Below are 24167 nucleotides of genomic sequence, written 5' to 3'. Positions count from 1 at the left end.
GGATAGATGGTGGCTAACAGATTGACGCTGAATCCTGACAAGACAGAAGTACTGTTTCTGGGGGACAGGGGGCAAACAGGTGGGGGAACTCCCTGGTCTTGAATAGGGTAACTGTGCTCCTGAAAGACCAGGTGTGCAGCCTGGGACTCACAGCTGTCCATAGAGGTGCAGGTCAATTCTGTGTCCAGGGCAGCTGTCTATCAGCTCTATCTGGTACACAGGCTGAGACCCTACCTGCCCACAGATTGTCTCGCCAGAGTGGTGCATGCTCTAGTTATCTCCCACTTGGATTACTGCAATGAGCTCTATGTGGGGGCTACCTTTGAAGGTGACCTGGAAACTACAACCAATCCAGAATGTGGCAGCCAGACTGGAGACTGGGAGCGGCCACTGAGACCACATAACACCAGTCTTGAGTGACCTGCATTGGCTCCCAGTACGTTTGTGAGCACAATTCAAAGTGTTGGCGCTGACCTTTAAAGCCCTAAACAGCCTCAGCCCAGTATACCTGAAGGAGCATCTCCACCCCCATCGTTCAGCATAGACACTGAGGTCCAGCACTAAGAGCCTTCTGGCAGTTCCCTCCCTGCGAGAAGTGAGGTTACAGAAAACCAGGCAGAGGGCCTTCTTGGTAGTGGTGCCCTCCCTGTGGAATGCCCTACCATCAGATGTCAAGGAAATAAAAAACTATCTGACTTTTAGAAGACATCTGAAAGCAGCCCTGTTTTAGGTAAGGCTTAATTTTGGCCATTTCTTTTGCTGGTGACTCATTGTACTGCTTAACCATGAAAATGTCAGCCAGGTCCAGGCTGCAATTTTATGTGTTGGCCTCTGCTTTGGGCAAATGCCTTAATAATAAATCTTTGAGATTCTGAATATTTTTTCCCCTCCGAAGCAACACAAACCTGGAAGGGGGCCTTTTGCTTCCTAAACAGATTTTCTCTGGCTCTCAAGCAAAATCCCAGGACAAGAAATGCTTTGTGGATACATTGTTTTCTGCATACACATCCAAGGGCTAAGCAAAAATTGCTTTTCAGCAACTGCCCTTTGTCCACCCCCCACCCCCCGCCAGGCTACACACACCTCCAAAGTGAGGATATTATGCACTCGCCTGTTTTGGATATATGGCTATAATCATACAAAATATGAAGCAAGGATTGTTTGGAGATCAGACCAAATTCTAAGCCAAGTGTTATTCCATACCAACATGCAGGCAAAATATTCCTGAAACTGTACACTGTAATTGTGATGCAATCTTCTTCATGCCATGCCACAGTAAATTAATAGCAAGGAAGAAATGTACTTAACACAGCATAATGCGTTCTAGAAAGAAGGAGTTCTTGGTTTAACATCAGGGTTTCCTAGGACTGAGTGAAACAGTCTTGTAGCCTTGTTTATGGAAATGAGAAAGTGAATGCTGAAAAGCCTGAGGAGACCATAGGATATGCTGATTACATTATGGAGGAACAAGGTTTCTTTGTCTGTTAATGTGTCACATGTTGAATACAGAGTCCTTTAAGCAAAATAACTTCTTGTGTATGCTTGATTTATACTCCTCCATCCTAATCTTAAGCATAGTAGGGGGAGATTTCAATGCTTTCATTGGAACCAATTTCCAAACAATTTTCCAAATAAGTGTCCTTAGGAGTTTAAGCTTAAATGTTCACTTTGCAACCTTCATATGGGTTTACACTGTCTGTGTGTGTGTGTGTGTGTGTGTGTGTGTGTGTGAGAGAGAGAGAGAGAGAGAGAGAGAGAGAGAGAGAGAGAGATATTTTTTATGTCAACAAACAATTAATTTGGCATCTCTGGACAAATGATGATAAAACAGGCACAAAACTGCATTCATGATAAAAAATCTGCACACCCACACTCATAAAGCAACAGGAAACTAAAATATTAAGTGGAGCAATCTAATAGTCCCACTTCACTGGCAAGCAACATACACTGGTGTAATTTCAGCATCGCTTTCTTGGGATGCTAAGGCTTTCCAGTAAATGTAAAAAGAGTGAAGGATTGAGCTCTTGTACTAACTAATTGCATAATATCACAGAAGATATATTATAGTATTTTGTTCCAGCACTTGGTCCTGTCTTCAGTCAAGTACCCAGCTCACAACCATTCTTGATATTCCACCTACTTTTAACATATAGCTTCCTGGAAGCTGCTCATTTTATCAGTTCAGTTGTTTCCCATACTTTTAACAGCTCTTTCAGATTCTGTTTCATCTTGCTAGTATCTGGCATATGTTATTCAAGCCACTATTAATAGATTTAATACCAACCAAAGCTCATGGCTTGGTGATCCGGGTTTCCTTTTTAGAGGGGGGGGGGATTTAAAAAATACACCAGCCTATCACAACGTAAATGTTCATTTATCATTTCTTTAATTACTTTCAGAAATCTTTCCCAGTATTTCTGGGCCTCAGCAGTTGCTGTTGCCAATTAGGGCTCATAAGACCAAAAAAAAGGAGGTCATCAGTGGGCAATGCCAGAGCCAGTGACAAGAACAGCCACAGCCAATGACAGGCAGAGCCAACTAATTCCTGTTTGTCCCCATCCCAGCGGCGTAGCGTGGGTTGTCAGCACCCGGGGCAAGGCAAGTAATTTGCACCCCCTAACCCCTAACCTGCCGCCGCTGCCAGCTTCTTCTTGCTGCTGCCTGGTCTGGTCTGGTGTGGTTCTCTCCCACGCTCAGCGCTGCGCTGGGCGGCCGCTGCACTGTCCCTCCCCCAGATAGTCCCTCGCTCTCTCTCCGCACTGCATGCCTGGCACCCACCCCCTTCCTAAGGAAAAAGGCAGGTGAGCTTGGAGGAATCAAGACTGGGGTGGGTGGGCAGTGCCCCGTTTCCCATTGGTTTAATTTGTTGACCAATATTTTCAAGAATACTTTCAAGATCTAACTTCTGTCATCCTCATAAAAGCTCTGGCTGCACTTTGTTCCCAAAGAATGCCTTCAGACTATTTGGAGGGAAAGCATAAAGGGATTCCCTGTGCCCAGCAAACATGTGTTTGTGGTACTGCCGAGGTGAAAGATAATAGTGCATTACTTTTTGCTTTGTCCCTTTGCCAACATATCACAAGCAATATCAGTCCGGCAACCTCTTGCTGTCAGAAGGTCTCTCAAAACACAAGCTCTGAAATCTCTGTACAGGGGACAATGCACAAAGTAATGCACTTTATCTTCCACCTCCCCATCGTTTTTTGATCAGCTTAGCTTGCTTAACAAAAAGTTTGGTGGTTTCCTAAAATAGCCATTAAAAGTGGTATGGTTCACAGGCTTGATACAGGGGGTATATTGTATATTCACAAAGTGAAGAGAAATCCTTCTGGACAGAATATAAAACCTGCTAAAAGATAAACCTAGGAGTTCCAACAGAAATTCACATCAGACAAAAATAAAAAAATGAATTCCCTGCCTAACCGTAGAGCAGCTGTGTGCTGCATTTGTTATTACCCTTGATAATGTAAGTATCCAATAATACTTGCTTAGTCTGAAGGAATAAAAATCACTTGAACCTGATGTCATTACCAAAGGATCCTGAAGGAGTTAGCTAGGCCACCTGTTAGCATATCAGAGAAATAGTGGGAAACCTGTGTGGGCCCAGGCAAGTGGAAAATACCTAATATAGACTCATTAGTTTGACTTACGGACATGGAAATATACTAGAGCAAGATGAGTAAATTTCAAGCTTTTAGAAGAAAGCAGAGTGATTGCTAGCTGTCAACATAATTCCATAATGAGATTATGTCAGACCCACCAAGTCCCACTCTGATAAAGATACATTCATAGCGGCCGATTTTTTATGATGACAACTGCTGTTTAGCTTACTTTTTAAAATGTATGTCCTGCCTTTCTTCCAAAAGGAAATTAAGAGTTAGCAAATAAAACCACCAAATAGAACCTGGAATTTGTATTTTTTTTATTTTTTTTACAATGTGAGTACTCTGAAGTTCTAGCTAGTCCACCATGCTCTCTCCCAGGATACTCTGTTCCTGTCAAAAATGGGCTATATTGGCTGTTACTCAGCTAAAGTATAGTCAGAGTAGAGCCAATGAAATGGAGGAGCATGAATTTCAGTAGGTCTACCTTGAGTAAAGCTTAGTTGAACACCACCCTATGTATTCATGACTATTTTATTTTATTTTTTACATCATGAAAATGTTGCTGTGCAGGTGAAAACTACTCATTACCGATGACAAAAATGGCTGATAATTTTACCAGGCTCAAAGGCTTTATTTTTTTAAAAAGGCCATCATGTTTATTTCCATCCAGAAGGAAGTGACCACCACTTCTGGCCCACAGACTTTTATCTACTGATTGTCAACTGGTTCTAACTGTTCAAATATTTGCAGGGATGTTTTCAATTAATTTAGCTATCATTTCCCCCACATATTTTCACATTTGCATCCAATGAATTTGTCACTGAAAAATTAATTATATGGCAGCTAGTTTATTCAACTATACATTGCAGAACTAGTTCACTATGTCCTATTTAAAATTTGTAGTCAGGATCTAATTTTTGACACTATAGCAATGTCTCTGAGTACCACACTGATCCCTGAGGAGATAACTATGAAACTCCAAAAGTGTTTTCAAGATAGCCACACAAACTCCCTCTCACAGCCATAAGTATCATCAAGAATTCAAGACACTTTCCATTAAGGAAAGTATGTTTGTGAAACAAACATTTTCTCGTCCCAGTATTTGGCAAAAGGGAATAAAAGGGTCTGTGGGTACCAGGTAAGCAAATTGTGGTGTTTATTTGAGCAAATGTTTATGAACATATCCCCCCCCCCCCGTGTTTGCTCAGCTCTAGATGAGAACGAGCAGTGGAGATAGTGGGTCATGTAAGACATTTGGCCAGAGAATTTAGGATGACTTCCAGAAGGCAGACAAGGAATAGAAAAGGTGGGTACAGCCAACTCTAATCAACCTAGCCAAAACATCAACCAATACTCTGAATTGTACCCCAAGATAGTCAGCCTCTCATTATTATATGCATGTTAACAGGAAAACCCAGCCAGATGGGTGGGGTATAAATAAATTAATATTATTATTATTATTATTATTATTATTATTATTATTATTATTAACTGTAGTTATTGTTGTTGTTTAGTCATTTAGTCGTGTCTGACTCTTCATGACCCCATGGACCAGAGCACGCCAGGCACTTCTGTCTTCCACTGCCTCCCGCAGTTTGGTCAAACTCATGCTGGTAGCTTCGAAGACACTATCCAACCATCTCGTCCTCTGTCATCCCTTCTCCTTGTGCCCTCCATCTTTCCCAACATCAGGGTCTTTTCCAGGGAGTCTTCTCTTCTCATGAGGTGGCCAAAGTATTGGGGCCTCAGCTTCAGGATCTGTCCTTCCAGTGAGCACTCAGGGCTGATTTCCTTCAGAATGGATAAGTTTGATCTTCTTGCAGTCCATGGGACTCTCAAGAGTCTGTAACTGTAGTTATAGGAGAAAGCAACTTTGGAAGATGCTAAATTTGGGCAGGTGCTGAGTCCCTCAAACAGCAAAAGGCCCACTGCCCCAACTTCATCACAGTGTCCACATTGTACTGAATTCTCAGGGCTAGGGTGATGGGGCCCATTGAGAGTACATTGCCAGTCTACAAACACACACACACATGCAAAAAGAAATCCAGATATCCAGATTGTGAGCAACACAGACTAATCTTGAATTCTGTTAAGCCTGGGGAAAAGACATTAAAAATACAGAAGGGATTATTTTTATTTAACTGGAAGGGGGAGAATTCTGTCTGAATACTTGTGTTGAATATTTGTGTCTGAATTTTTCTAGTCAACACACAAAGAGTTCATTTAGCTATGTACCTTCCAGCCAGGATATTAGTTATTCTGTACAAAATGTATAAAGATAATTAATTAACCAAAATAGTAAAAGGCCTGTACATATCTCTCAGTTTGGGGTGGAGGGGGAAGAGAAGAGTGAGCTGAACTGGAAGCGGGGTGGGGGTGGGGACACAAAAACTCTAACCTGTCACCTTAGGTCTTTTGGTGAGAGCCTATCCCATCCATCAAAGCTTCAATAATAATGCTAGTCAAGGAGCCTACAAATAATATACATATCATGGAAATTACACCATTTATTTGGAAATGTTTTCTTATGGTAAAGTAAACTTCAGAAAACTACAGTGGAGCCTTCTTATAAATTAGCTCTAATGCTGAAAATCCCATGAGCTATGAAATGTTATATAAAAAAAAAGTTAAACACACCAGTTGCTGAGCAACACGGCTTCAACTCAAACAACATCTCCTTATATAAAGTCTTTTCAGAAAGAGGCTACTGTGGAGCTAGTGTGAGTCCTCAGCTTATGGGTAGTGTTATTTCATTACAATCCTTTGAGAAATAATTTACATATATAAAGTTGCCAGCATTTGATCTTTGGGAGCTTACAGAATCATGACACTGCTGATTTCTTTTCATAGGGTAACATCAACTCCACTCCCAGAACTATTCCGCATATGCTTAACGTCTAAACCTCTCTTTGGACCTTGTGTTCCCCACATAGGGCTAACCATATGGAGAAGGTTGGTACTTCTTGACCTGTCCCTTAACATCACACATGACATCAACCCCCACCATGTGGGCATCGGTGCATTGAAGTGTATACTTGGAGAAGCCTACATATGCATAGACTTCCACACAACTGGATGCCCTGAAAGGTTATAGGCATGCACATGCTTAAGCTTTCCCTCTGCAGATATCATGCTCAATGTGTCGTGTTCTAAGGAGTGCAGCCAAGGGGATTTTCAGCATTGGGCGTAGCTGGCTCCCTTGGCCAATAAAGCGAGATGAGCGCCGCAACCCCAGAGTCGGCCACGACTGGACCTAATGTTCAGGGGTCCCTTTACCTTTTAAGGAGGCACAGCTTCCTTCCACACGATTAGCCAACATGTCGTAGGCAGCTTCTGAGGAAGGTTTAACTTTGTCGTTATCTGGAAAATGCTCACATACAACACAGTTGTAATATAAAATTATTATAAATATGTACATAAAAGGGCCATAGTTCAGTGACAGAGCATCAGCTTTGCATGCGAAAGGTCTCAGGTGTGGACCCTTAGGTGCTGAAGATGCATTTAGATTTGTGGCATACCCAATCCCACAATTTGAAAGTAGGCACCAAAAGTAACAAAATATTTTAAAACAATATGCAAAAGGAATTCAAAATAAACTTAATAAAGCCTAACAAATATTAAACATAAAGATGTTCCTTATTCGGTTTTCCAAGCCCCAGGCAACAGATTCCCACAGTGTCAAAACCAAACTGTAGCTGATTCTCACACAACGATTTCAATCAAGAATGCACTGCATCATGGGGATTGTGGTCTTAAAGATGCACAAAGTTCCAGAGTCTTCTTCATCTACAATTATGCCACCAAATATGCATGTAATCAGCTGATAATGCCTCCAACTTGCTGCAGTGGCAAGTTATACATTAGAATCATAAAATTGTAGAGTTGGAAGGGACCCTGAGGGTTCATTTGTATCCTTACTCTTGACTACAACAAGGAAAGCTGGTAAATGACAAACACAACAATAAAGTTCTGACATATGCAAGATCACCATTGTTCACCATGTGAAAGGGTCTTATGTATGAAGGGGACCAATATAGACACCTAGGGCTCTTCACTATGTGAGTGAATCCTGGAAAGAACTTAACACACACCCCTTTGAACATGTAACTGAACGTCATGTGAACCACCTCACATTTGACACCTTTTCTACAGAGACAGACTCTGTGGTTAAGACAACCCCTTCAGATTAAGGCTGGATGGTTGCTGTGCCCTGCCTTATTCATTCCTTCACTCAGTAGATAATGCTGTGTGAAGAAGGGAGAGGCATGGTAATTTCCTATTATAAAATTACAACCCTTTCTGGAACAATGAAAAGATAGGTGAGGAAATGTGACTCTCTAGAGGTGTGCCTCTGACTCACAGTGACTCCTGACTCAACTCATACTAGTGGGCTGCATTCATTTGTAGACATCACTGAGCATCACTGATCCCTTGAAACCACATTTCAGATATTAAGTCCCTATGTTTAGGTTCAACAATGATAGTTTCTAAAGAAAAGAAAAAAAGCTTGGTGAAGCAGAATACCTGTTCTGGGCAATGTGTCTGGTGCACTTCAGGGAATGGCTATGAACATCAATAGAATGACTAAGCTTAGGATATAAGCTACTTTTTGAGGTTCAAGGCCAAACAGAGAAGTCTTGGCAAAATGAAATACTGACAAAGCAACAGGCATTAGAGGTTGTCTTGACCTCAAGGTCAGGTGATGCAGAGGTCAACTCCTCCAAAATATTCTGGAGCATTCAGAAGACTCAGTGCTTGCAGAAAGCAATGCACATATTCTAGAAAACTGGTTAAGATCCAAGTTCTTCTAAGGAGATGGATGAGTCAAGAATGGAAATGGGACCAGCAAGCAGCTTAGACATAGCACAGAGAAAAGTAACAGGATGTGAGTACTTAGGTGCAGTTCCAGATTGTAGCAGAAGCTTTATAAATGCAATTTATTGCAGTGTCTACACTAGCAATCCCAAACACAATATTCTGAATTTTCATTAAGAAATGTTTTATTAGACGTTAGAGAGACTGAGGAACCACCATAATTACAATTAGAAGGACCAGTGGGAGCAATGATTAAAACTGTTTAATACAATATGGCGCTTTACTATGCTAAAGAGTGGGAAAGAAATTAAGAGACTGTCCAGTAGCTTCGCTAGCATAGTTCTGGTTTAGCCCTACCATTAGGCCAGAGCAAGATGATTGCCTAAGGGAGCAGACGCTAGGGGTAGCAAAGGCAGCTCCCTGGCTGTTCCTCCTGAACCTCCAGCCATTCCCTTATGGTGAAGGACAGATTTGTGTATGCCACATACTCTGACACCCCAAACAAGCATTGGAGGACACTATCCTCTTGCCCGTCAAATTGAACTGCCAGTCCAGTTGGCTTCTACAGTGGTACCTCGGGTTAAGAACTTATTTCGTTCTGGAGGTCCGTTCTTAACCTGAAACTGTTCTTAACCTGAGGTACCACTTTAGCTAATGGGGCCTCTCACTGCCTCTGCCGCCGCACGATTTCTGTTCTCATCCTGAAGCAAAGTTCTTAACCCGAGGTACCACTGTATATATGGAATGGTAAGAGGTGCCATCTTGTCCTTCACTTCTGGCAGTAAGCTATATTGGGACAGCCCTGCTGATCCATGCATGGAACCATGTACCCCAGCAGAAGTTACCTGTCATATAACCAGTTAAAAGGATCTCAGGGAGATGATTTTGGAAGAACCCTTGTCTAAGACTCCTCCCAGGAGCTACAATAAGGCAGAGTAGATAGATCAATGGTCCAATTCAGTGGAAGGCAGCTTCATACTGTATGTTCATCATCTGATATCACTCATAGAGGGGTTATCTCATAGAATCATAGAGTTGGAAGGGATCCTGAGGATCATCTAGTCCAACCTCCTGCAGTGCAGGAATATGCAGCTGTCCTTTAAGGGAATCGAACCTGCAACATTGGCATTGTCAGCAGCATGCTCCTGTTTAGCACATGCCTTGCCAATTACAGAATTCTCTGCCTTCAGTTGGACTTACAGCCAGTCATTGCTGCTTTAGGTCCGGGTCTTTGCAGTATTGTTCTGAGTGGGCCAAACAGCTTTCTGAGCTTCTGCAACAGACCAATCAAACTAAATCCTTCTCTGGTTGCTCATATTGCACCACATACGCAGCTCTTCTTCCAGTGAGATCAGTAGCAAAGCTCCCTTTGATTTTAACAGGGGCAGATTGCAATCCACAACCCCTTCCCCACCAAAACACCCCCCCTAATTTCTTCACTCTAATTCGTCACTCACTACTCCTACTTGCAGCTTTTGCAGACTGTGTTATCAGGAAGAAGCATATAGCATGAGTGCTTGGGTGCACACAGATACATTACTACGTGCAGAGTGCTAAAGAGCCAAGTACAGGAAATTACCACCCTGAATATGCATTCACACAGAATGACGCATGTGTGCACACACACAAACATGCAGAGCCAAGGCCTTCGGCAAGCCATCTGATTACAATCAGCATTTTGTGGAGTGATAGCTCATCAGACAGCCGGCTTCATGTTCTGTTATAGCAGAAGATATTCCTAACTAGCAACATTAGCAAAACAAACACAAAAGGACAGAGCAACTCCTCCTGCTGCAAAAGGGCTAGAATGTTTCTGGCGCCTTAAGCTGATGATGAGGAGCGAGAATCAAAAGGGCCTGATTTATAAATATGAAATAATTCAGTTCCGCCACTACTCTTCCAGGTTAGCAAATCTTGGAAGCACAGTTGCAGTACTGGACCTGTCTGCTGTTTGGATGTTTCAGCTCAGAAACAGAGGAGATTGCTCAGAACAAGAACGTTATGGGAGAAAAGTAAAAACACTTTCAATGTGCTGCAGTGGAATAGGGCAGAGGTTCACATCAAATCTTCAAGAGCAGTAAGACCTGGCCCTACAATTAGACAAAGTGAAGAGACTGCCTCAGGCGGCAGATACTGGGAGGCAGGGGCAAAAGCAGCAGCCTTTGGTCATTCTGCTCTGGTGGAAAGATACGTGGGCCATTATCTTACTTTACATGTAAAGTAAGTCACCACCAATGAGATTAAACACAATAATCCAATTTCACACTTTGTGTGTGTCTTTCGGCATTCTTTATAAAGCAAAAGGTTCAAAAAATGTTGAAGGCTTATTTGACTTTCTCCCAGCCAAGCTTGAACATAGTGTGTCATTGAGATGCAGGGACTAACAACAACTGTACACAGCTCTCAAATTATTTACAGCCTTATGGTCAGGCAGAAAGGTTTAGATGGGGACATGTGAGACCGAGGTTCATGTCCTTGGTCAGCCATGCTGCTCACTGGGTGGCCTTGGACAAGTTAAAATCCCTCAAAGGAGAACTGCACATTACACAAGGCAAATGCGGACAGAGAAGAGAAACAGCAGTTGGGAAGGCAAACTTATTTCTGCCTTACCCACTGATTCCCCCCAGGGGAAATGCCCCCATTTTAAAATCCTTTCCAATCTCTGAAACCAGAAGTCTGACTGGCAAGAGAGAAAATGGTCATAGGAGTCATTTCTGGGAAGAATTGATGGGCATGGAATGAACGAAGCAACCCTGACCACCAGCTCTTCACTTCTTTCTGATTGCAATGGTATTAATTGTGGGTTGGGAGCACACATTTGCTCAGCAGGAATGGAAGAAAATTTTATTTGGTCTATATTTTTAAGTGACGTGATCTAATTCAAACCTTCTGCACTAATATATGAATCGGAACATAATTATCCTTCAGATTTTGCACATTTCCAAATTTTGTGAAACACTTCTTGGTTCAAAAAATGTACCAAAGTGGATTTTAAAATGTGGATTTTGGGATCAAATGTATGTAGAATTATTATTGATTGATTGATTAAATTTGTAAACTCTTAATCCATAGATCCCAGGGCGGTTCACAATATAAAAATACAACATAAAAACACAAAGCACATTGAGATAAGGTATTTATTTAAATACTTATTTTGTGATAAAATGCATACCTAAGTATGTTTGTAAATATATATTTCAATATAATCATGGTGGAGAGGGGAGAGTAGGGCGTCCTGTTATGCAAATGAAAGTCATATTAGTGCAGTTATTTAGCTGAAAACTAACCATGATTTTTAATTATTTTTCAGCACTTGTGAATAGTAACAATGAGCTGAAGAGAAACTCAAAAGAAATGGTTTTGACATTATATCCTATATGCTTCATGTACTGGATTCTTTGATACTATTCCATTAATTGTGAACATAAATCACTGGCTTTAGATTTGGGCATCCAATGCAAGAAAAATGTGATTGTGGCTCTCCCTAAAGCTACGCCAAAACTCTAAAAACCTGCGGATATTTCCTGAACTACTGACTAACTGGGGTGCATTTAAGGATACAATTGATTTTTATGAAAGCACCTGCATTCCTCTGACAACATAAAACAAATAACTCTAAAATACAGTGCTTGAGTGTTTTGACTGAAGTATACATAAGCCACGCTCTCTGCCAGCATCGTCTTCTTTCAGTAAGGAATTATAAAACAAAGTACAGAGAAAGGTCTGAAATCAGTTTTGGAATCCAACTGCTTCTATCAGAAGCAGTAAAATGATGCAAGGTTTCGACACATGATTTGGCTCAATAGAAATGTAGCTATCACAATTTGGCATGCATTTTTATTGAATAAAGAGAGTTTGCTTTAAAAAGCAACTCCACCTTCCATTCAAGGAGGCAATGGCTCTGTTTGTATGTGTGTGCATTTTTGCACGTGCGTGCACACACTTGTTATGTGTATGTTTCATTACCATATGTCTCAGGAGCACAGATCGGCTATCAGCAGCAGGAGAAGAGTGTATGTGTGAGATGCCTGACCTCGTCCTTCAGTGCCGAGGGCCTGTGGGTTTGGTCGAGGAACAGGAATTCCCTGTACAGACACTGAGTCTGCTGAAGGAGACAGGAGAGGAGCCGCCACAGAAGAGGACTTTGTTCATTGCCACCAAGGAAAATGTACACAACAGACACACACACACACACACACACACCATGGAGAAATGAAAATTTTCTAAAGTACCCTCCCCTGGCATAAAACATAAGGACTTTATTTCCTTAAAAGGGAGAAGCGGATGTGTGTGCAATACAAATTAGCTGAGACTAAGGGTATTTTGTGAAACAAAATGTATCTGAGAGCCAGATCGGATATTAGTCTCTACAAACTTGATATCCATAGCCAGGTTACTGAAACAAGATCAGAGTGAATTGACAATGTATAATGAACCCTTAAAAAAATATCAGAACATGTATTAGCCATCACATCTGGGAATGGGAATTTGGATTTTTCTTTCATCTCATCAAGGAAGGTAGCTGCTATCTCACAGCTTTACGGAGCATAAAGTTAGTTGCAAAAGAAAATGCATGTTGTTCATCTGAGGTTGTATTTACCTAGTTTTAAAAAGTAGAGACATCACCTTGCCAACAAAGGTCCGTATAGTAAAAGCTATGGTTTTCCCAGTAGTGATGTATGGAAGTGAGAGCTGGACCATAAAGAAGGCAGATCGCCAAAGAATTGATGCTTTTGAATTATGGTGCTGGAGGAGACTCTTGAGAGTCCCATGGACTGCAAGAAGATCAAACCTATCCATTCTTAAGGAAATCAGCCCTGAGTGCTCACTGGAAGGACAGATTGTGAAGCTGAGGCTCCAATACTTTGGCTACCTCATGAGAAGAGAAGACTCCCTGGAAAAGACCCTGATGTTGGGAAAGATGGAGGGCACAAGGAGAAGGGGACGACAGAGGACGAGATGGTTGGATAGTGTCTTCGAAGCTACCAGCATGAGTTTGACCAAACTGCGGGAGGCAGTGGAAGACAGAAGTGCCTGGCGTGCTCTGGTCCATGGGGTCACGAAGAGTCGAACACGACTAAACGACTAAACAACAACAACAAAGACCTGCTAAGGAACAGATGATTGTTATTATGTGCTCAAATGTAGAACTATGTGCTCAAACAGGGTGTACTTCCACTCTTACTTTTCAAAATCCCAGCATGTCTCACTGAGTATTAGGGGTGGTGGATAAATTTATTTCAGTTCTTATTTAAAGGAGAACCTACAAAATTTGCATTTCCTAAAACAAACAAAAATGCAGCCAATCTTCAAAATTCACAGTACTCTGAAATTTGCAATGCAGTTCCACAGCCAAGTAATGTGTACAAAAATGCACACATTGGGGGTAAAGTGTGACTAAAAATGCATTTATGTTTACAAAAATAGCATAAAAATGCATTGTTTTAGTGAAAAATGCTTACAATAATAATGTATATATTTAAACAAAATCTGCTGATGAATTTTCATGAGAACTTCTGTAAAAAAAAAATCACAAGCTGATGTAGAAATGTGCACAACTTGTTTTTAAGATTGGGAAAATGAGAAATTGAGTGAAACCGCAAATGACAGATCTGAGTTATTCAACATTTCTTAAGGTACAGAAAGCACAACCCAGGAAATGCTAATTGGCTGCAAGTCCCATTGAATCAATGGGATTTAGGTTACATGTTATTTACAGCCTGATACTATGAATATTTACTTAAAAGTAAATCCCACTTAGATTAATCAGGCACAAGGATACAACCCCATGAATTCTCTCAAGGGGGCTTACTCCTGAGTGAGGTTAGAACAGCAGCAACAGTGAGTTTTTCGTGCACAAGAAAATTTATTGGAAGAATCGGGCAGAGCATAGTCTGTACAATAATAAGATTGTGCTCATACCAAAATAAAACAATTCTTCTTCTGCAAAAAAAGAAATGGATGCAGCAACTAGCACTGACAATTGTTGGCTCTCTGACATGCAAACACTGTAATGATATTTGCAGCCTTTTTGTAATGGCAGTACCCACAGAAAATCCAACTGGCCTGGAACAGATATATCCTTTATGGAAAAAACTGTGGCTTATATTTCCCTTTGGAGACTTTCCTTATTAAATAACAATTTTCAAGAGATGTTAAGAGAGTATGGTCAAGTGACAAATCCTTTACTATGTATTTCCATTTAGCGTGAAGTGTGTTCCTATTCAGGATCACCAGAGCAGACGTCTTTTTTTGATCTAGTGCCTATGGTAACCCCTGAAAGAATTGGTGCTGTTATAATGGCTAGGAGTTGATTTTTTATTTTTTTTTAGGCAGCTAAGCCTTAAAAAAAGAAAATAAAACTTGCTTCCCTTCCATGCTGAGCTTGTCAGTTCTCCAGAGCAATGCTGTGAAGTGTATTATTCCACCTCCTCCAAAAGCAAAACACATGAACTAGTTCCATTGCGTGAAGAGTAGTTTTGATTCAAACAAGTGAATCTTTATCTGGTTACAATTATACATATATAAGGAAGGTTATAAATCTAAGACGGCAATCCAGTGCCATTAAAATCAATGTAAAATTTGATCTGACTTGTGTCCTATGTTCCTAAACTATTCATAACAATGATGTAGAAAAGGCTGCCTTAGGCAGTAATCCCATACTCACCTATCTAGAAGTAAGCCCCATTGATCTCAGTGAGACTCATTTCTGAGCACAACTTTGCTATGGGACTGTGCCCAGGCTGCATGGAACATCACCCAAGCAAATCATTTTGGGTTGCCTATCACCACATGAAAATATAGACCCAGTAATCCGTTGTCACATAAAGCTAAGAAACATACTGTTGTACAGATAAGACGTTCTTCATCTCACTCTGCATTTGCCTTGTCCAAAGGGCAGCTATGATTTCTTCAGCAACCAAATATACCCTCAAGTATTCTTCAGGGCAAACTAACCATGATAGGCTCTATGACAATGACCATAGATTTTGTGTAACTCACATATAACTGATTGCCCAATAACTAACCAGTGTAAGCTTTTATGTAATACTGATGTCATAATTCTGGGGTTCCACAGAGAGCTCCTCCTCTGACCAATAAGAGTAAATGTCTATACAAGTCACCTCACTGGCTTTTAGGGATGCTTCAAACTTGATCCACTTCCTACATGCATAAGAAGCAACAAGCATGCCATGCGTAGATTATCACACATAGTCATATTTCACTGAAAACCTAGGCTGGAAACTGCTATTGGTGGCAGCTATTGGAGGTGGCTACCACATTTACAACAACTAATTACATAGCAAAATTGACCCTCCTGATGTTGTGGAATGTAACCGTCTGTATGCCTGTATGCTTTTTCCAACACAGAAGTGTAGGCAATCCAGCATGTTTGATGCATGCATTCATTTATTTATAGTATTTGCACCCTGCTTTTCATCTGGAAAAGCTGTGCATTTTTATGAATGGTCGTAACTGATTCGCAGTTGAATCACAGAATCCTTTAACAAGAACAATGACAAAGAGTTATGAAATGTGTAAAAGAAAATTGTCCACAGATTCAGACAAATGTCAGACTTGTCCGATGACAAAGGCTGACAAAAATTTATAGATTCATCTTATGACAGTTCTTTTGTGTAAGGCATGGTATCTAAGAACAGCACTGGAGGTGATGAAATTTAAGAAGGGGCGAGAGAGGAAACAGTAAAATGTTGAGTGTGTCTGATGGAGGTTCGATAGGTAGCTCTGAACAAGAATGTATCTGATTTCTACTGCCATTTAAGCTCCGCTGAGCCCTCGCTGCCTGTCTCTTAACAACAAATATTAGGCATTACTATTTACAGACATCTCTCAAGGAGCCTCAGATAACACATTGATGGTGCGAGGACAGTGTGTACTTTCAGCAGCTGAGAATTATTCATTTTAATGAAAGACTAGGTTATACATCTGCAGTATTTTATGGCTGATGCTTTAATGGCTATGCAAAATATTTCCTCAGGAAACTACGTTAGGAAATGGCATAGCCTGGCAGAGTTGCAGTAGATGCCTTGGTTTTGAAACGTAGCAAAGCAGAACAAGGGAAACAAGGAAAAAAGACCATGTCCACTTCTAGACAACCTGTTCATTGAGCACTGATCCTGATTGGCTTGCATATGGGTAGATTAGACAACACCAGTTATTTATTGAGCCTTCATTCTGATTTATGGGGCAGTTACAGGAAGTGGCACCAAGCACTATTTAACACTTTGCAGTATATTATTGCCCCATTGCTTTCCGTATCGCAAAGAGTCCATTTTGAATGGAGGGCGGGGGTGGAAGAAGTGAGCTTGATGCACAAGAGCTCTTTAATTGTGCAAGCTGAATTTGCTGGTATGTGATTGGATCCTACCCAAAAATAGTGACAATCTCGAAGCACACAATATATCTACAGGTAAAACTCGCCCATCCACCCTCTATGCTGTGGTTATTTGTATGCTGACCTTTTTTCTTCCTTGCACCACTAATTGACCTTGCTGTGGTTCATTAATGTTTGCCGTATTCAGAGCCGGAAAGGAATTTTCCTGCAAACAGATTGGCCCCATTTGGATGTTTTGCCTTCCTCATATCAAATATTCACAACTTTTGGTAAATAAGGCATTGGGTGCAATCCTTAGTCTAATATCGGGTTGGGGTGAAGTGGTGCATCACCCCTATGCAACCAGCTGCGATGACACGGTACCCCATTAAAGGGGTCTAGTGGGAAGACTCTGTCCAGAAGCCAAGCATGGGGGCGGACAGGCCATAGAGCTTCTGGCAGTGGCCTCAGGGGGCCAACTAGGTAGACCCACATTTTGAGGAGGCCCCCTAATCACAAGCACAACCTGGCTTATGCATCAGCCATTCAACTAGAGGCCGACAATGTATATATACCCAATGCCTGAGCCAAAGCTTACCTACAACTGTAATCAATAAAACTTGTGTCCAATTTTAAATCCCAGAATGTTGTATTGTGCAGTTTGTTACCCTATCATTGTCTAGGCCTTTGTGGGGGTCATTGCAAGTTGGTCCGCAACAAAATAAATATCTACTGTGCTTGCTTCTGTTCTTGCATGAGCGTTGTAGAGGTTGATACATGAATGTGCATGGTCCAATGCGCCTCTTGTACAAAGCTAAAGTCCATCTCAGCTTTCCTCCTTTTCCATTTTATTTTGCTGAACTAATTGGACCCACCTGCTAACGTGATTCAGGAATAATTACACTGTCTCTTAATTGAGGGGGTTTAGTACCTGAATCAAGGGTGACTCAACAGAAAACCTCTGTCATTACTGCCATGTAATTCTACACCAAAGCCAAACTTTCCTTTGCCCTGTAGAGCAATGTTTTAAAATATTTAAATAGTGTGCTCGCTTAGGCTGCTAATTGCCTTTCTGTAGATTCATCCCAAACAATTCCATATCAAGAGAGTAAAATTAATCCAATGTCACTCTCGTAGATACACAGAATAAAGAGAAAGGGGAACTCTGGATTTCTAAACAAAATTAATTCTCTTCATATGGAAATAAATTAGCAGCTTGATTTCTCTTGCTAGTTAGCTGCTGTTACTTGATGAAAACATTTTGATTCTTCTTTTTCTTTTTTGGGGTACCTTAATAAGAACTAGCTTATACTGAGTCAGGCCATTGGTCCCTTTAGTTCAGTAGTGTCTACACCAGAGTTAGCCAATGTGGTGCTCTCCAGATGTTTTGAACTCCAACTCCCATTATCCCTGATCATTGGCCATGCTGGCTGGAGCTGATGGGACTTGGAGTTCACAACATCTGGAGGGCACTGAGTTGGCTACCTCTGGTCTGCACTGACTAGTAGCAGCTCTACTCTATCTGGAGACCTTGAACCTCAGACCTTCTGAATTCAAAGTAGATGGTTTACCACTGAGCTGTGGGAGAAAGATGCAGCTTCGTTTCTACATCACACCCTGAACTATGGCGTCTTTCACCAGGGAACAATGGACCAGCCTGGATTTCCTATTATGTTAATTAAGTAACATGAATAAGTGGGCCATTTTTGTAGGTGCACCCGGTGCAGCTGTACTAATTGAAAATAATGAAATATATGGGTTAATGCATGAATAGACTTATATGCCCTAATCTGGCATATAAATGCTCAGAGTCTGCACAACTTTTCCATTCATTTACTTGGGAATTGCTGGAGGTTGATGATGTTGAGAGGATGCACAATTGTGGACTGAGGCCTGGAGAAAATGCTATACATAGATACATTAATTTTAACAAAAATAACAGGAGGTAGAAAATTGAAAGAGTTAAAATGTGTGTTTTCATGTAATAGAATATTGGGGTGTTAATTAGCAAAGCTTATCCAGAATTCCAATAACTTGATTAAAACCCTTTATTATTATTTATTGCATTTATGATCCCACCTTTTTCTCCAAGTGGTAGCATCCATGCATCTTCCCCTCTCAATTAATCCCAACAACAATCCTGCGAGATAGGTTAGACTGAGAAGCAATGACTGGCCCAAGGTCACCCAGTGAGTTTCATGGCTGAGTCAGGATTCAAACTCTGGTCTCCCAGGTCCAACACTCTAACAACTACAGCACAATCCCTCTTTTTTCAAGTAAGAGTAATAAACATTAATTTGGAAGAAGGAAAACAAAGCTATGAGTTCACTGGTAGGATAATATAGCCATGAACACTGCTATAATGAAGGAAAGTAAATGATTGCAAAATGCTATTTTTGCTCTATAACTGCAGCAAAAGGTAGTGAAGAACATGATTCCCTCCCACATTCATTTTCTGAAGAAATATTATTCTGAGCTTGCTTTACCTCTGTTATCTCAGATGAGTGAATTTATCCAGATCTGTGTGTAGCTGCCTAGTATATCCTTTCTGTATCATAGTTTCTATTTCTTGGAGGTGCATCTGATTGGCCCTCCATTTTCAGCTTGTAAAATGAGAACACATTACATCATATGATGCGTATGTGCCTGAGCAAACTTACAGAAAGATGCCTATGGACCATCCTTGCTCAGAGCTGTTGACTCTTCTTATAAACTTGCTGCTAACTGCTAGTGCAGGCTTGCATGCTCCTTCTCCTAATACTAGGGCTTGACAGTAATATATACTCAGCATGCTGGAAAAGGTGGTACTTAAATAAATTGGCACGAACAAAGCATGTAAAGCCTGGAAGGGGTTTCCATCTGCACCAACAGCTGCCCATATTTTTACATACAGTCGTTACAAGATTTCCCACTCCCCACCCTGGTGAAATGATTTAAGTTGCATTCAAGATTCCAGTGAGTTTGTGTTTCATACCATTCTCCTCCTCCTTTAAAAAAAGAACTGGTCATTTGCAGTTCAGAGGCTAATCTATTTCTATTGTTGTATGCATATTCAAATGCCCCATTCAACCAAAATAAACTATCAATTTGAATTGGGGTGTTAGTGTGAAAAACTAACATGAACCATCCAGGTTTATTTATGACATTCTCTGCCAGAATGTGGGACATCACACCTAGTAACTTCTGTGACTTGTTTGTTCATTTCAACAGAACTAGCACAGGAATAGATTATTTATCTATTATTTTTATTTGTTCTCCTTCCTTTCAGCCAAAAATGACTCCCAAAGAAGCTTGTAAGGTTACATATCCATTAAAAAAAAAGTAGTTCCTACCCAGAGACATATAATCTAAAAAGGGAAGGAGAGGGAAATAAGCAAGCTTAGGTTCAAATTCTGAGTTACAAGTGGTTTTCTTGACCAGCTGAGATGGGAAAGTTCAAGCAGATGAGGCACCAAAAGTTTCTGGTCTGTTGGCTGCATCAGCAGAGTAGTCCCGCATCCCTTTTCCCTTTTCCTGTGCTGCAGCTTTGTGTAATGAATGCTTCCAAGTGACACTTGGAGGCGGATCCTGGCTTCTTAGTGGAGAGGAAAGTGGCCCTGCATCACTTCTCTCCCCTCCTCTATTACAGTCTGATACAGTGGCAGTGGCTTTCCAGGGGGTACTTGATGCACAGAGCAGCCTGGTTTATGTCATGGATGATTCTGGCACTGGGGCTGTATTTCTGGCACTGGTGCTGAGTTTACTTATGCAACTGCCTTATAACTGAATCAGACCAATGGAACCATGGAGCCACTGAACTGTGAAGTCTCTGCTACACATTAACAGAAATCTGTCCCATTCATCCTTTTCATGTTAATCAGGAGCACTTTTCTAACCACGCTTTGAGGATAAATTTTTTGTAGCTAACATGTAATTTGGCTACCGCAAACATGGCTTCTGATACTGAAATAATACTACTGCTTTGGGGCACTTTTCTTGCAAGGAAAACAATTTAAGTGATCTAATAACCCGTCTGCTGATCCTGTTTGCACATTAAAGGAAAGCGCTCACACTGTACTCAGAGAGCAATGGCTTTTTTAAAAAAGGAAAAACTTCAGAAACCCAACAGGGCAGGACCATAAATTGTGTAAAAGTACACGCCACCTCAATCTCCACGAGCAGTGCAAGATTCCAAGGTTTGCAGGCGTGCTTACCAGGGTCTGTTTTCCCTTTGGGGACAATGTGGCACAGAGGAGACTGTGGTGTCTTAATGAAATATGGTTTTATTTACACATATATACAGCCTGCACCTAGATGGAGGGATTGCAGAGCATTCACACCCTACAAGGGTCTGGCTTCGCTCTTAAGGGCAGCATTGAATTCAGAGGACAGCCAAAAAACCACCCTCTGTGTCTCTCAGTTCCAGCCTGGCACCCTCAGCTCACATGGAGTTCTGTCCCTCTCGCTCAATCTCGCTGCTGACTCCAAGGACCTTCCCCTAGCCTACGCCTAAACCTGGCCTTTGGCTCTGCCTGCCAGCACCCAGCAAAGAAGGGGCCCTGCTCCCCCTTGCCTAGCAGTCTTGCCCTCTGATGGTTTCCTTGATGGTCCATCATTGGCATTTGTCCCGTGCTAATGGCCCATCCAGCTAGCTCTGCTGAGCTGCTTTTAGTATAACTAAATCCAGGGGGGTTTAATCAAACCTTGGTTAATTTTAACTTTTACTAAATCCAGGAATTATGGGGAATCTGCCCTGCCTTCATAAAAGCAGATTGTTGCCCTGATTATGACATATCAAATTGCTCTGCTAAATTGCCCATTTCTGCTGCTGTTTGTCTCTCCTTCTATAATCATGCCTCAATTTTTTAATCAGGGTCCCCTTTCTTTTGGGGGTAAAATTACTGCTCCTCTGTGCTCTGACAACCATTTGAATCTTTCTTTCTACCTTTTGTCTTTCTTCTGTTCTTACATATTTATATTTATTTACATTTTACTTCTGAATTAGCTGCATCTACAGTATCAGGAGAGAGAAAACGCATGCTCTGCTAAATTTTAATGCTAGATAGTTGGGTACCATTAAGATATACTTCCTTTGTACAAATTGTGTGTGTGTGTGTGTGTGTGTGTGCGCGCGCGCGCGCATGTACTCATGAAGATATTGAGAATGTAGGGATATGAATGTTGTACAGTTTATTATTTTATAGAACCTAAAGTTTGTCAACAGTTGTGAAGGACAATACAATGAAGGATTCACAAGGAAGATGTCTAGACAAGGAGATACGATCAACCTTAAAACAGAATCACCTGGAGCCAAATTGTACCAGACACAGATGGAGCACAATAATATGGGACGTTCTCCCAGGCAAGCTGCATCCAAATGAATGGGAAATATGCAACCATTTCAAAAAGCCCATTCACAAGTTCCCAAGGGTATGGTGTAGTGGTTAGAGTGTTGAACTAGGACCTGGGAAATCAGGGTCCGAATCCCCACTAAGCCATAAAGCTCACTGGGTGACTGTGGGTCAGCCACCATCTCTTAACCTAACCTACAGTACCTCACAGGGTAGTTGGGAGGATAAAATGGGAAGGGAGAGACTTATGTATGCCTCCCTCAGAGGAAAGGGCAGGGTATAAATGCCATAATGAAATAAATAATAAAGGTAGCCCAAGTAATTTTCCAGTGCATTATCTTTTGGCAGCCATGAAATCTCTGACACACCCCAAATTCTTTTTTCCCCACCCCCAAGTCTTCTCCTGCTTTTATCCTGCATGCACCTCTTCCCTTCCTCCGTGTTTTTGTACAAGAGAGCAGTGCAGCAGCAGACCAATCCCATCTAATGCCACAAAACGTTCCCTTCTGCCCTAAATCACTGCAGCAGTTGGAAATGGTTATCATGAGCTTACCTGGCTCCATGAGTCACAGGCCCCTCCCTGTCTCCAGAGACGCAGCCTAGGAGCAGGCTGCCACGCGCCTGCTGCACCTGATTGTCTCATCGGCACATTCCAGCTAACAAAGGCGGACGAGCTGAGGCAGAGCCCGGGACACTGATACACTTGTTCTATCCCCACAGGTGTAGCAGCCTCCTGTTTTGAAAGCTCCTGGGTGTAGGCGTTGGGAGCCACATTCTTTCTTTCATTTGTACTGGAACAGCCGCCAACAGCAACACTTAGAGCAGAAACACAGACTTTATGTATGAAAGGAGACAGTGGCATAAAACCACTGCCTCCTCCTCCCCCCCCCCCGCCAATCCCATTTGATTTTGTTGTTCATCTGTAACCCCCCACCTGACATCTTCCTGGCATCAGGATGTCCAGCTAGAATACCTTAAACATTAACTGAAATCAGCAGCATGGATCTTCTTACAAAAGGAGGGTGCCGTGGTGTATATCCCCTCATGTGCACACTGATGGTCTATGAATTCCTTCATCCAGCAATTTTTGGGGGAACTTAAGGTCACCAAAGCACTACAGAAATAGGCAGTAGCAGCCACCTGTATCTTATTCCATGGGCTAAAGTAAAAAATTATAATAAATCCACCCCCATTTTTGTCTGGTGCGCGATGCAGAATCAGGCTTCGGAGATGGTGGAGAGCTTCTGGAGCAGAAGAGACAGGCTGATGCAAAATATGTAGGATGACAGTGGAGACTGGTTGGGCCCACTGGGACTGGTAGGGCAGAAGGCAGGGATAGCAACAGAACGTGGATCCAGGGTCAATGACTGGCTGTAGGTTAGAAGGTAGCAGAAGTGGATTAAGTGGATGTGAGTGGTGCACACGTATGGGGTGCTGAGCCAAGGGGGTGCCATCTCAAAGCCTAGTAAGCAAGACACTGGACTTTGGGAAGGAGTCATGACACTCTGTCAGGGTCCTAGAGCCCTTGTGCCTCCTTCCCAAGGCTGGGCACCTCCTTATCCACCTTCTACAGGTGAAGGTAGCAGCCAATGTGTTGGAGGATACAGCATAGCAGTGGAGAGTCCAGTAAGACAAGGCAAGGAGCAGGATGTAGGCAGCAATGCAGTCAAGTAACTTGTCATGGAGAAGCCATAGTACCTTCTTCAGGGTCACATACTTCAGCTGAGTATGAATGGTTCCTCACAGACACCCAATTTCAAGGCCCAAGAGGGTTCTGACTGGTGTTGAAATTCATAACTACTTGATTTGATGGCTGAAGTTGCCAAGCTCACAAGGTCTGGCTGTATTACAAGTCCAGGGATCATTTTTTATATATTTCCTTCTCTGACTCTGAAGTTTGAACACTGAGCCATGCTCAAATCAAGCTCAGCTTTCCCATAATTATAGCTGGGTCTTTTGGAAGAATCAATAAAAACAGAATTCAGCAGATTAGTATGCTCTTTAAAAATACTACAGTAACCCATGTGAAGCCCTCCAGATATCTGGGACTGCAGCTCCATCATCCCTGACCATTGAGCATGC

General features: G+C 41.8%; 1 long non-coding RNA gene across 2 annotated transcripts in view; it reads right to left on the bottom strand.

Annotated features, from left to right (window-relative positions):
* LOC309538514 overlaps positions 1 to 22762 on the bottom strand; it is a 51570-nt gene extending 28808 nt beyond the window's left edge. For both annotated transcript variants that reach the window (XR_014222258.1, XR_014222259.1), the window contains exon 1: positions 22639 to 22762. This is a non-coding gene — a long non-coding RNA (uncharacterized lncRNA). The remainder of the gene's footprint in view (positions 1 to 22638) is intronic.
* Positions 22763 to 24167: the final 1405 nt, after the last annotated feature.

Source organism: Podarcis vaucheri (assembly GCF_965113315.1).
Source record: "Podarcis vaucheri genome assembly, chromosome: 8".
NCBI lineage: Eukaryota > Metazoa > Chordata > Lepidosauria > Squamata > Lacertidae > Podarcis > Podarcis vaucheri.
This window is presented reverse-complemented; position numbering and strand designations above follow the sequence as displayed.